The sequence below is a fragment of the Pieris brassicae genome, chromosome 11, assembly GCF_905147105.1.
Source record: "Pieris brassicae chromosome 11, ilPieBrab1.1, whole genome shotgun sequence".
Lineage (NCBI taxonomy): Eukaryota > Metazoa > Arthropoda > Insecta > Lepidoptera > Pieridae > Pieris > Pieris brassicae.
Genome location: NC_059675.1, coordinates 3,096,013 through 3,108,621, shown reverse-complemented (window position 1 = coordinate 3,108,621; position 12,609 = coordinate 3,096,013). Strand labels below are relative to the sequence as shown.

The 12,609-nt window shown below is 32.5% G+C and overlaps 1 protein-coding gene across 3 annotated transcripts in view; it reads left to right on the top strand.

Moving 5' to 3' along the window:
• Positions 1-12,609, top strand: part of LOC123715968 (transcription factor SOX-4-like) — a 68,057-nt gene that overhangs the window by 43,630 nt on the left and 11,818 nt on the right. For 2 of the 3 annotated variants that reach the window (XM_045671373.1, XM_045671374.1), the window contains exon 2: positions 8,177-8,273. The exons of the other annotated variant lie outside the window; for it this stretch is intronic. The gene's annotated coding sequence lies outside the window, so the exon portion shown is untranslated. The remainder of the gene's footprint in view (positions 1-8,176; positions 8,274-12,609) is intronic. 3 annotated transcript variants of the gene reach the window in all.

Genomic DNA, 12,609 nt, shown 5'->3' with positions numbered 1-12,609 from the left:
CCGTTACCACAAGAATAATGGGCCCCATCAAACTCAATTCCGCACCAACAAGTTACCGCACAAATTAAATTCTAGTAATGCATCATTCAGAAATGAAACGGTTTCACAAAACTAACGCTTAAGGAACTATTGATTACAACAATGCATAATGTGGTGTAAATATTGTTCAGTTCAGTTGTGTCAGGTGTCGCATTTGCTTGAGAACGTTAAAACTACAAATATAGATTAAACTATAAATTGATAGATTATGTACGGTGTAGGGCTGCAAATTAATTGTGCTGGAGGCATCCGCAGTCGCCGCATGCTTCTGACTAAATCTCCGTAGTCAAATTATTCACTTTCGCAATCCAAGCAAAGCCGTACCAACACCATTGTAGCTTCGCTCGTGTAATATTAAATTATAGTGCCCCAAGTAAAGCATTTCGAAATGGAAAATTGTATCCAGCTGTACGTTTTGTCAGAGCGCTCATAAATACAACTTTGTTGCCCTTGCGCGTTTATTTTCAATAAGTCCCTGATATAAAATTCCGTTTGCGGGATCTATTAATGGAGTTCGGGTGGGTGTATTTATGCAAACGATTTTGAATAGAAATAAAAATGTGATCCCAAATAGTCTAGACATATTAATGCCTTATTTTCCCAGTGGTGGGCGATGGTATAAATATCCTGTGTTTAGCGATAACGATGTCAACGATCGATCGAACGAACGAACGATAAAAAATTTAAAAAAAAATCTCGTCAGTAGTGCGCTAACGAAAAAGGTTGAACCAAATCATATGGAAATGATATTAGACTATGTTGCGAGCGAGGCGAAAAGTCAATAAATTCACTGTAACATCGTCGAGCATGACAGTGCTTGTATCTCCGATGGAACACGTTTAAGTAATTTTATAGAATACAATCGCAAAGAACAACAAGAAACAACAAACCAATACTTACTTTTAATTTATTCTCTTTCCGTTCGCGGGCTGGACGTCATTTCATTTTGCGTTAAAACAACACGTTTATGCTTTTATTTCCCCGCAGCGAGACTGAAAGATATTTTAGTTTAAAGAAGTTATGCTGTAGTCTCATTTTCAGGAGTCTTATGTAAGTTGATCCGTAAATTTGTTTGGCTTTCTTAAACAGTTAGTTATTTGTTTAAAGTTTCGGACAGGTCCGGAATGGCGGCGATAAGCGCCCGAACTTGTCTCGTTAGCTACGAATTTAAGTGAATTACACTTCTGCTTTAGGGCTCGTGTTTTAAAAGTAAGAATCCCGGCAGATCAAACTTTCTTGCAACTTTGAATTATAATTCAAAATTGGCGAGCTGTAATAAAGGCTGTCTGTTGTTTACGTTCGCTATCAAATGGAGATAGCACGGCTTTACATCCCGGTCTTAAGTTAGTGTCATTGTTTTGTAACTTACAAGTCTAAGCGACATTTCACAACAGCGCTCGCTTTAACATTCATGAATATCATTAAACATCCCCTCCTGTTTTGAATATTGTGAACCTCTTTCTGAAGCGACTCAACTTTTGTTTACGCTTATTGCTTTTAGGCGAGACGGGCTATAATATTGAATACGCGGCAGTGTCGAGTGAGTCCCTCGGGAGTTAAACGAACAATCCTATCGACTGCAATGAGCATCTCAAAGCGGACCTCGATTGTAGCCGATGCAAAGTGTCGTATTTAAAAAGAAACAGGGAGTGGAATAAGCAAACAAAAGTTGGCTCGGGGCGGGCATTTCTCAAGTCGAATGAAGCAAGTTTTCTCTATACTTTATTAAGTTGTGCTTGAGCTAGAGTTTTTAAGGCTATCGATAAGAGCCGGCAGACCGCGAAACAGGCCCCGACCGGAATTCTTGCCAAAGGACGACTATTTGTAAAATAAGCTGGGCAACAGTTTGTCGTTTCAGAGACTTTTTATTGTTCCTTCTTCTAACATTCAAATCTGTTTGTTATGATAGTTTCTAATACTACAGAATATCTAAGTTAACTAAACAAATGAATGCGGAGAAGATTGATTAACTCGATGGAACAAGTTATGTATAATTAACAAAAGTTTAGGGACAATAATCCTATGCGACATTTTATGAATAATTACCGCTTCGACGGACCTTTATAACCGCTGGAATACTTTAAATATGAAGTTAATAAAGTCAGATATTTAAAGGTCCAAGCGGCGAGGGTCCCTGTACAAATTGGCAGATCAACTCGATATTTGCGAAATACCTTGAACCCTTTGGGATAATTATGACAAATAGTTGTTGGACTAATAAATTTGCGTTGAAACCGATAACTTTGGAAGTTTCGGATTGGAGATCGACTTAAGCTAATGCTAAACGCGGAAACAACGCTATAATTACTCAATCGTTTATTAATACCTCGTCTGTAGTTATTTTCCAAACTTTGTGTTTCTATACTCTGCACTAAAATTATACTTATTAACTATATAATTTATAGTATATAGAGTTTACATAACAAAGATCTAACTGCTTTCAACAAATAACACTCATAATTATTTCTTAAACGTTGTAAGGGATGAATTTCTAACTCTCCAACGCTAATATCACAAGTATGACTCAGTTATCCCTGATCAGATAAGTTTGAAGTATGTTTGACACTGGAAACGTCTAAACCGCGTAGCGTAAGTGAAGTACGAGTACTTACTTTATCATCCACTTGAGTAATGAGATATTAATGTTATATTTTCATAAATGAAGATAAATTATACACTTATCTTTCCACACATTTATCGTTTGGTTCATTAACGTTTTTGATATTAAGTTGCTAATAGCAATATTAAATTCGAAGTACCAATTATAATGGAGTAGAAAATTAAGCGGAAGGTACGAAAATCAAATGTTAATAATAAATAATTTGTCTCAACAGCTCGTAATTATTTAAAAATGTTTTTTTTAGTCAGTGATAAAACATTAGAAAAACATCAAACTAATATATACAAATGTACTTCTACGGGACATTTTCGCTTAAATCAGTTAAACATACAAGAAGAAGCGTTGTAATTATCCTCTTTATCATTTAATGAATCAAAGTAAAGAATTGTAAGTTCAAGGAATTACTCTAAAACAGTGAATAATTTAATTCGTTTACGTGTTAATGTTTGCATGCAGATTTTATCATTCTGTTAGTTTTTATGTCAGTGTTATTCGTGATATGAAATCATGTTGAATTATTTTAGTACGAGAAACTTCGGGGTTTAGAGTTATTGCGGGATATAAGAAAGTTTAATAAACGAAGAAAATATATAATTTTTATTATTCAATAACTTATAGTAAGGCCTATAGAGAAATAAAAAGGCGCTAAATTTGACTCTCGTTTGACAGAAAGGTTTGACATACGAGTGTGGGTTCACAGTTCGAGTTCAATCTCGAATCTAAATCCTGACCTATAGGTAGGGTTGATGCAGTGCACTTGTCATTACGTTTATTCAAAATTAATAACTAAATCCAGTACCAAATATCAAATAAAGATAGGTTAAACCAAAAAGTATAGAACAATAAGTTAACACAGATGATGTACAAGATACTATTTCCTTTAAACATTTTCATAATCTGTTTGTAATTAAGACACCAATATGCACTATACCTACATCGGATTTAAATAGAAACATGTTTTTATTACAATTTAATTTTACATTATCTCATTTCTCACTTGCTACTTATCTAAAAGTCGTAAACGTAGCAAAACTACTAATGAGTGTGTAATTATTGTAAACAATGTTATTTGTACATCAACTTCGCATAAATCATTTTGACGTTTGATAAAAAATAATGAATAATTTCAGTATATGTCGGAAATTATGTATGGCAAATCTCAATAGCCTCATTATTAAAAAATAAATCTATATTTTACTTCATAGACAACAACATAGTATTATTTGTTTTAATATAATATATAATACTTTCCATTGGTAGGACAAAGAACGCGAATTCTATTTATTTCCGTATAATGTGATAAAACAAATTGAAAGCACGTTGTTGAGATTGGACGGTAATGTATGAAACACCCGCTCTACCTAATTATTAAGATTCAATCTGTGTATAGCGTGATCCCTTATGCAAATCGTTTTTGCTTTTTTACTTGTTGGTTATCGCAGCTTTGCCTTGATTTTATAATTAACAGTGTGAAATCAAAAAATGTTTAAATATAATACCGATTTCGCATACCAACAGTACATAACTTAGATAGATCCGCCAGAACTATTGACTAATAAAAAAAATACCAACTATGTCATAAAATTATATGCTAAGAAATATCACATTTAACCGACTACGGTTCTGACGTTAATCGAAAAACTAAGTGCAAGTCTTAACAATATTTGTAGGTTAATTGAATTTTTGAAAATGTCGATTTGTTTTATAAGCAAAAAATAATAATAAAATATAAAGCTAAAAACTTACTCAACGTTCTCGTTTTTGATATCATACGATATCTTTAACACTGGTTACTCGATATTATATAGGAGAATGGCGTTGCATCTTTCGTGGATTACAAACTTGGGGAGAATTTACGACCAGCCTCGCCAGATATCTTATTTTATATTCTGATGAAACAAATTTTTAGGCGCATCTTATTAGTCCCGGCTTAGGAAAAGCTGATGTAGAATTTACTGTACCTCACTGAGAGCTTAGAAGAAAACAAGTCACTTAACCAAAATTAAGTCACGACAGAAAAAACACGTTCTTTTATCAGTAATAATCTTGATAAGAAATCAAATAATTTTCTGCTTCTTTAAAAAATATATAAAAATTCTAGTAAGTAACTTGCCTATCTGTAAAAAAGGTCTGTACTTTTTGACTTTGTCTATAACAAACATATGTTCAAATGATTTAACATAGAGGATATTATTTTTCTGAGTAAAATTTCTCTCGTGCAATTAATAAATAAATTATGGCACGACGGAGCATATTCTTGTTAGCTTTAAGAGCGTGCTTTAATAAAATATATAGAGTGTGTTTTTAGTAGGTGATTCGGTAGTTATTTCAATTAAAATATCGAATTTTCTTCTACAATTACTTCTACATGTTAGGTTTTCTAACTGTTATAATTGTCAATATGGTTTGTCTGATAGCGTTACCATCGCTGACATTTGTAGCTTTGTCTTAACTAAATTTCAATAACACCGAACAAGGATAACTGGTGGTTGTAACTTAATTTTGATTAAAATAAAATACGCCAGTAATTATTTACAATTCTTGACGGTGTTACTCTCCAACCGCGCTCTACCCCTAGATAATGAATAAATCATTGAAGTTTGTACAAGCTCTTACAGGCCAGCAGCAAGTCATTAAGGTGTTGGGATTCCACAAGTTGCAACTGTCTCCTACGTTTTAACATGCGTAATAAATGGCTTTATAGTTAAAAACACTTTGTTGGTTTATTCTCGAAGTTTAATGTGAATTTTTAACGACTTACAACTTAATTGCGACATTGTTACATAGAACGGTATTTTGAATGTACTTCGACATTAGTACTTAATGTTTTAGAAGTTGTCGTCTCTAGAATTGTTGAGTAAAGAGAAGGAAGAAAAAGGGCAGATAAAAAATATTTTTGACTAACTAATAAAGGCGTACTAATGAAACATATACTTTGTGTATATTATTACTTATTTTTATATATAGCTGGTGACATACGATTTTAATTGCTAGGGAAGAAAATATAGTGTAAAGTAGGAATTTTAATACTGAAAAGGCTTATCAAGAAACCGAAGTTTAGTATATATTGAATTGTTTGATGTAAACAATGCAATATGTAACGAAGGAAGACCTTCTTATAATAACGCCAAAAAATATAAACGGTTGTATAAAACACATAATTTTCATAATGAAAACGATTTCTAAAGAAAAATGGAAATTCAATATCAATAAAGCTGCCAAAAATATCGCTATCGCGCAGTAATGCAACAATGAATCAACAAATATTGGGGTAGCATAAATGTATGGACTCTTTAAATAAAATATTGTTGGAAATACCGGCATCACAAGAATCTATATCTTTGAAATGCACATTTGAATGTTACCTTTGACACTAAAAATCTTTAAAGTCCTTCAACTTTTGACTAACAGTTACCGACTTTGTTTATTATTATTTTTAGTTTGTCCGTGTAACTGCTACTCTCAAGCCCTTGTTTTTTATTACCAGGTTGCACTTATAGATTTTTAGATAGATAAATACATAACTTAGATCTTTGTGTTACTACTAAACAGTGGTAAATGCAAAAAAATAGTACACAACAACTGAGTGTTTTCCCTTTAATAGAGACTGTAAGTATTGTTATTGGACACATTGTTATGTTAAATATCCTTTTTTTTTAAATTAAATTAGGTTTAAATTAATTATAAATAGTTAGGCTACGTTGTGCTGAGAAACGTTATAAAAAAAACTTACTTATGCATATGTATTACTTACAGTAATAAATACATGGAAAACGAATAAAATCATAAGCGAGTGTCAAACACGGAAGGTTTATCATTTGTAGGCATATAAAGAAAGATTTAAAAGTTAACTTGAAGACTGGTTTTAAAGTACTTAAGGTATGTGTAAAATTTTAGTCAAGAGTTCACGGACATAGAAGGATATTTTCAATTTTATGAACATATAAAAAGATAATGCAGTCCGTCTGTCTTTTATGGGTCCGTCCACCGGTTCACGTCATTCGAGATGAGATTTTATTTCAAAACATAAAATATGTTTACAATATACAAGTTGACTATTTTTACAAGTTGAGTTGACATTTGGGATGTGTAAATAACTTTTTTAACAAGATTCTTTATATATTCATGGTTTGAAAAACAAAGATTCTGTGTTTTTAATTTAGAAGATAATCTCAATACTGTGGTCGTGGATTCGAGCTTTGTCCAATATTTTTTTTTTATTTTCGTGGTAGGAAAAGTCATGAAAAAATTTGCATGTCTTTGAACGATTCATTGATGTTATACCTTTGATAAAAATAATCTAAGCTTTGATTCTTGCTTAGATGCAGCATAAAAAATACATCCCTAAAAAGGTTCTATATAAAAGTAGTACGCGTAACAGTGTATAATCATAAAATATCTGAACTTTCGATAAGGTCAGCTAGGGTGATCTACGCACTACGATAGCATTCAATAAACATTGTGTGGCCAGCCATAAAAAATACCTATCACTAGTCAGAGCACACGGCCCTACGTGATCTGTGAGCTAAGTACGACAGATATGCTTTGTATGAATTTTACCTTTTGTGACCAACGATTTTATACCTCCGTGAGTAAAATGGTGTGTATTGTAATGTAAAACTATCTAATCTGAATATTTTTCGTAATAAAAAAATTCAAATATTTATTTATTAACAACTTCTCACGTGCCTCGTCAGGTCTTTAAACGTGATTTTGTAACGTCAGATAAAATAGAGACTATATATAAAAATATATTGCACTTCGTTTGTCTCGCTAAAACTCGACGATGGCTGGACCGATTTGGCTAATTATGATCTTGAAATATTTGTGGAAGTTCAGGGAAAGTTAGGTTAGGTTAGGTTAGGTCACTTGGATGTCATATATTTAGTGATACATTCAGAAATTTGCGTTTCATAGCTGTTGTATGAGGTCCAATCACTGGTCTGTTTAACATTTTTTGGATTAAACACAAATGTAGGTGATACGAAGTTTACCAGGTCATCTAGTCTATGGAAAACTGAGTTTCCAATAATTTTACCCTCGATTTGCATTATAACAAAATAATTAAAAAATATGTACATACCCGTGTGTTACATATTCTATGACAACCTTCATACAAGCCGCTCGTTTCGCATACATTACATACAGGAAATCACGAACCAGTCTACAACGATTTATCTTCTAAATTCATAAATTTTACTCTAAATGTACTTCAATTCACATGTTCCTACATGTCGGTCAATTCTATTTACTTAGGATGACCAAGTTTATGTAGTGAGTTTTGAATGAACAATTATATGTTTTATAGAGATGTAATCGACTTCATTTACATGCCTTTAAACCCTCATTATGTTTAATGTTATTCGAAAAAGTTTCACGCTTTGGAAAATATAGTATTCTCTTACATTTTATTACTTCGTGAAATAGGATATATAGTACCTATATAGTATATAGAATTGTCAAGATTCCAAAAAATAAAATAAACAGTGATATTTAATTATATTTTTTCTTCTGCAGGTAAACATCGATTCCAATTATCAACCGGTCCAGCTTATAAGGGTATTTGACTTTTGTAAACACGTTCTCGGCCTCACTCAGAGTCGTTCATTAAGAGGTATCAAAATAAATTCAGTACACAAACGTTTAAATTATAATAAATAATTTACGACCAAAGATAATGAACAACTGTGTATCTACATACATATGCTAACAACTGACTATATATACTTATAATTAATAAGCGAAACTATGTATAGGTAGTTATAACGCGGTATCCCTACAACGCGTTTCTGTATAACGCGTCCCGCATATAACGCGGAGATTTCTAAAGTTATATTTCTGTAAGGTGTAATTTATAACGATTTGTCAAGTCCATAATTAGTTTTCACCTGCCTTTGCACCTGTTTAAATTATGTCGTTATAAACTAAATAACTCAATTTAATTCGTTTTTATAGCTTATCAATTTAAAATTAAATAAAACAGTTTTACGGGAATACTCTTACAATGCGATCCTATAACGCGGAAGAGCTGGACTGTATATATAGTCAGTAGTTAGCGAAACAAAGCCAATACTGAAAATATAGTTAAATGTGAGTTAATATTAATTTGATCAGTTTCCCCAATGCTTTACTTTTCTAAGTTAACGAGTTTCGGATGGCACATATTGAAGTTTGCGAGTTGGTCTGTTTGTTTTAAATTTTCCATCAGACTTCGTTTAAATTGCTTTCTTTTTAAGTTTACAAATTGTTTCTAGAACTTTTATAGTAGTACACTGCGTTTTTGCTAGTTTGATTAGGAAATGTAGTTAGTGAACAAGCAGTAATAAGAATCGTAGCAATGCAAAGAGATGTGCTTTGCTTTGTGATGGACTTTGAACGCCTTAATAGTACTTTTGGCTTTCGGGACGATTCATTAAAAAAAACTTTTAACATTGAACTTATTTATACAACGCACGCCACTATTGTCAAACTTCTATTTTTTATGTAACAAGAGGCAAACGGGTTGGAGACATCTGATGTTAAGTGATATAACCGCCCATGGACACTAACATAAAACTCGCATGTGCGTTGCCGGCCTTTTAAGAATTGGTACGCTCTTTTCCTGAAGGGCCCTAAATCGAATTGGTTCAGAAATACTTCAGTGGTCTTTACTTTGAGTAATGTCAATAATTAAATTAATTTAAAGTTAAATAATTAAGATCACTTTCTCAACTTTTTTTTGCATCTTGTCTGTTAGTCTTACAGCTTAACTGTTAGTCTTACAGCTTAACTGTTAGTCTTACAGCTTAACTGTTAGTCTTACAGCTTAACTGTTAGTCTTACAGCTTAACTGTTAGTCTTACAGCTTAACTGTTAGTCTTACAGCTTAACTGTTAGTCTTACAGCTTAACTGTTAGTCTTACAGCTTAACTGTTAGTCTTACAGCTTAACTGTTAGTCTTACAGCTTAACTGTTAGTCTTACAGCTTAACTGTTAGTCTTCAGCGTTGGATTTCAGTACAGTACAGTTGTACGTTTGGATTCCGGCTGTGAACCACTAGATTTTTCTTTACTTCTACGCTTAAACAGTGACAGGCACAGAAGTCTGTACCTAGACCGGTTGGAGTGTTTTTAGGACTTCTTATTCGTTCTTCTTTTAATTTCATATTTATCAGTATTAAAGCTCAGTTCTGCATCTTTGCTCCATCCAAAATTTTGCCATATATTCTTCAAAGTACAAATGATAATACTACTTAGATACACGTATAATAAACACAAACTCAAAGGGAGAGCGACCTCAGAGTTTCTTAGTGTTTTGTATTGCCCATTTTACCACAGATTCTAGGAGCCCACTTAACCATGCTGACTTTGGGATCAATGCATTACTCTAATACATCGTTTCTGAAACGGGGGGTCGAGTTTGTTTTAAGAAGGGATCGCAGTCTGTTGAAAAATGATACAAACTACATATAGGTTCAAAAGATTCGTTAAAATAACGCGCTATGTACCTATTATTATAATTTTTTAAGATGGTAAGACTGTTTTACTTAACTTTTTGGCTTTTTCGTTGGTCGCGACATAAAAATAGTTGAGTAATGCTCTAATATAAAGTTATTCCAGCCCTAGTTGAAACGATTAAGGTCTAATAGATTGAGTTTCACCTCGGTGTAAGTGTTTCATATAGATAATTGTAGTGTTGCAAGCTCTCCAGTGAAACTCGTTTTGGCCTAGTACTAAACCTGATCCTTACGTACTAATTTACTTATGAAAATTATAATTATTGAGCTTTACCCAGTCATACCAGCTGCACTGTTCGAAGCATCTAAATATAAATAGGTAGATTTGGTCGTTTCTTCGTGACCCGCGACGCCGCTTAAAACTAAAATAAAAGCGCTAGATTGGGCGCTTTCTGTTTAAATGTTTAATATATACGGGTTATTACTTTGCCATCCTCTCCTTGTTTTTATATTAATGTAGTGAACAAAATTATACCTGGACTTATTATATTGAAAACAAATGAATGCCTTTTCTGTGATCTTGGCGATGCCATGTTTAATTGAATTCTGCTGCACTTCATCACCTCACTTTTATATGAATTTGTGTGACTATTTTTTTATCATAACATAAAAAGCGATCAATAGCTGAGTCATAACAAAACAAACATACATTTTAACCTTTATTGGACTATATTTTTTGCGCCCTGATATATTTGTAATTTGACAAAAACTAGACCTTCATTTCACCTCCGCTAGTGTTATATTACAAACGAGCTATTATTTGTGGCTTTTGGGCAAAAAACTGAATCATTACTGCTTCAGAACGTGATTCGAGACGGGTTTGGAGACTTGGTACGGTCAGCAGATTCTGACAAAAGTTTTTTTGTATTGTAACTGAAATTAATAATTTCTTTTATTTCGCTTTTCTATTTCTTTGTTATAACAAAAATTAACATACAATCAAGCTGTCAGTTTTATTTATTTACAGAACAAAAAGATACATTGTCAAATTCTGCTAATCACGTCTGATTTGCCGGTTAAGAATTAAGAATGTAACAAAATATAATAGTGTATTTATTTGCTTACAGTACTACATCCCACATAAAACAAATTATAAAAATGATAGTTATAATATTTATGTTACTATTAAAATGCCCAGAGCGATGGCCATACATATAGTTTTTATTACTTCAGAATTTGTATAACGTATAATTCTTTTTGTATTATCGTGAAACCCTGTAACAAGCGAACATATATGTTCCAAAGAACATTTTTACCAATGTTTGCTTCACAAAAAACCTACGTGGATGATGTCTTTAATATCGTAAAAGCTTATAAATTCGTATATAATATCAAACTTTCTTTCCAGCTACTAAACTTTTTTTCTACAAATAGCGGTTCATATAATCATCTAATACGGAAATATCTCAGTTAAATTTGTGAAAATCAGGAAAAATCACTAGCAAAGCGTCTGTTCCATTTTTCATTTAGGATTACTTATTAAAATTACACACATAAATCACAACATTAACGCATTAGGGACGTTGAGAAATAAACATGTTTGGTTAATACGATTATCAATCTTATCACCGCGGCTTAAGGCGCATAATTGTGTACGGTACGGATTTCAAAATACAATGTACCAGTAATCCTTCCCATACAAGGATAGCACATTAATAATGGACTCGCATAGATTTTTTACTACTTTCTGTGTTATCTGTGTTTTGTAGGCCACTTTGTAATACTTTTTATAGCGTTTTAATACTACACTCGAATATTATCTTTTGAATAAAGGTAGACCTTTTTGTGCCTGTGATGCTTGTTACCTTTGAATGCCCTGAAATTATATTTCAATATTTATAAATGGTCAAAGAATTTCTTGTTTCCTTCCCCCAATACCATCGCAAGACGTTTCAATTCATGTCTGTGAAATATTAAAAAAATAACATATTTTTCAGTCTTCGTGGCTCTGGCATAGTATATACTAAATGCTTAAAGCAAAAATAAAACTTGTGAAAAATATAGTATTTAATGCGATTCACGTGTAACTATGTATTCTAACCACGCCGTCACAAATCAACAAACAATAATATTCGATATTTGCATAAAAACATACACACATACATATCGCGTAGTTGTCATGCAGCCCGCGTGGCATAGACAAGAGAACGTATACGTTAACGGTGACCCCGAACACGTCAACAAGCAAACACGTGCGACTTTTTAAAGACACACCAAAAAGTCTTTTCGGCTAAATAACTTAAAATTAGATAATAATGCATTGTACAACTCTTAAAATTAGCTTAGACTAAAAAATACGTCATTTCGTTCGACAACCTAAGGGTGAATTGTAAGTGAATAAAATTTTACGTACGAATAGTTTTAGTAATCCAATGCTTGCAATTAAATATACTAAACAGTATGAATCATATTAATAAAACGGCCCATTTTGAATGCGATGTCTGCTAGACAACCC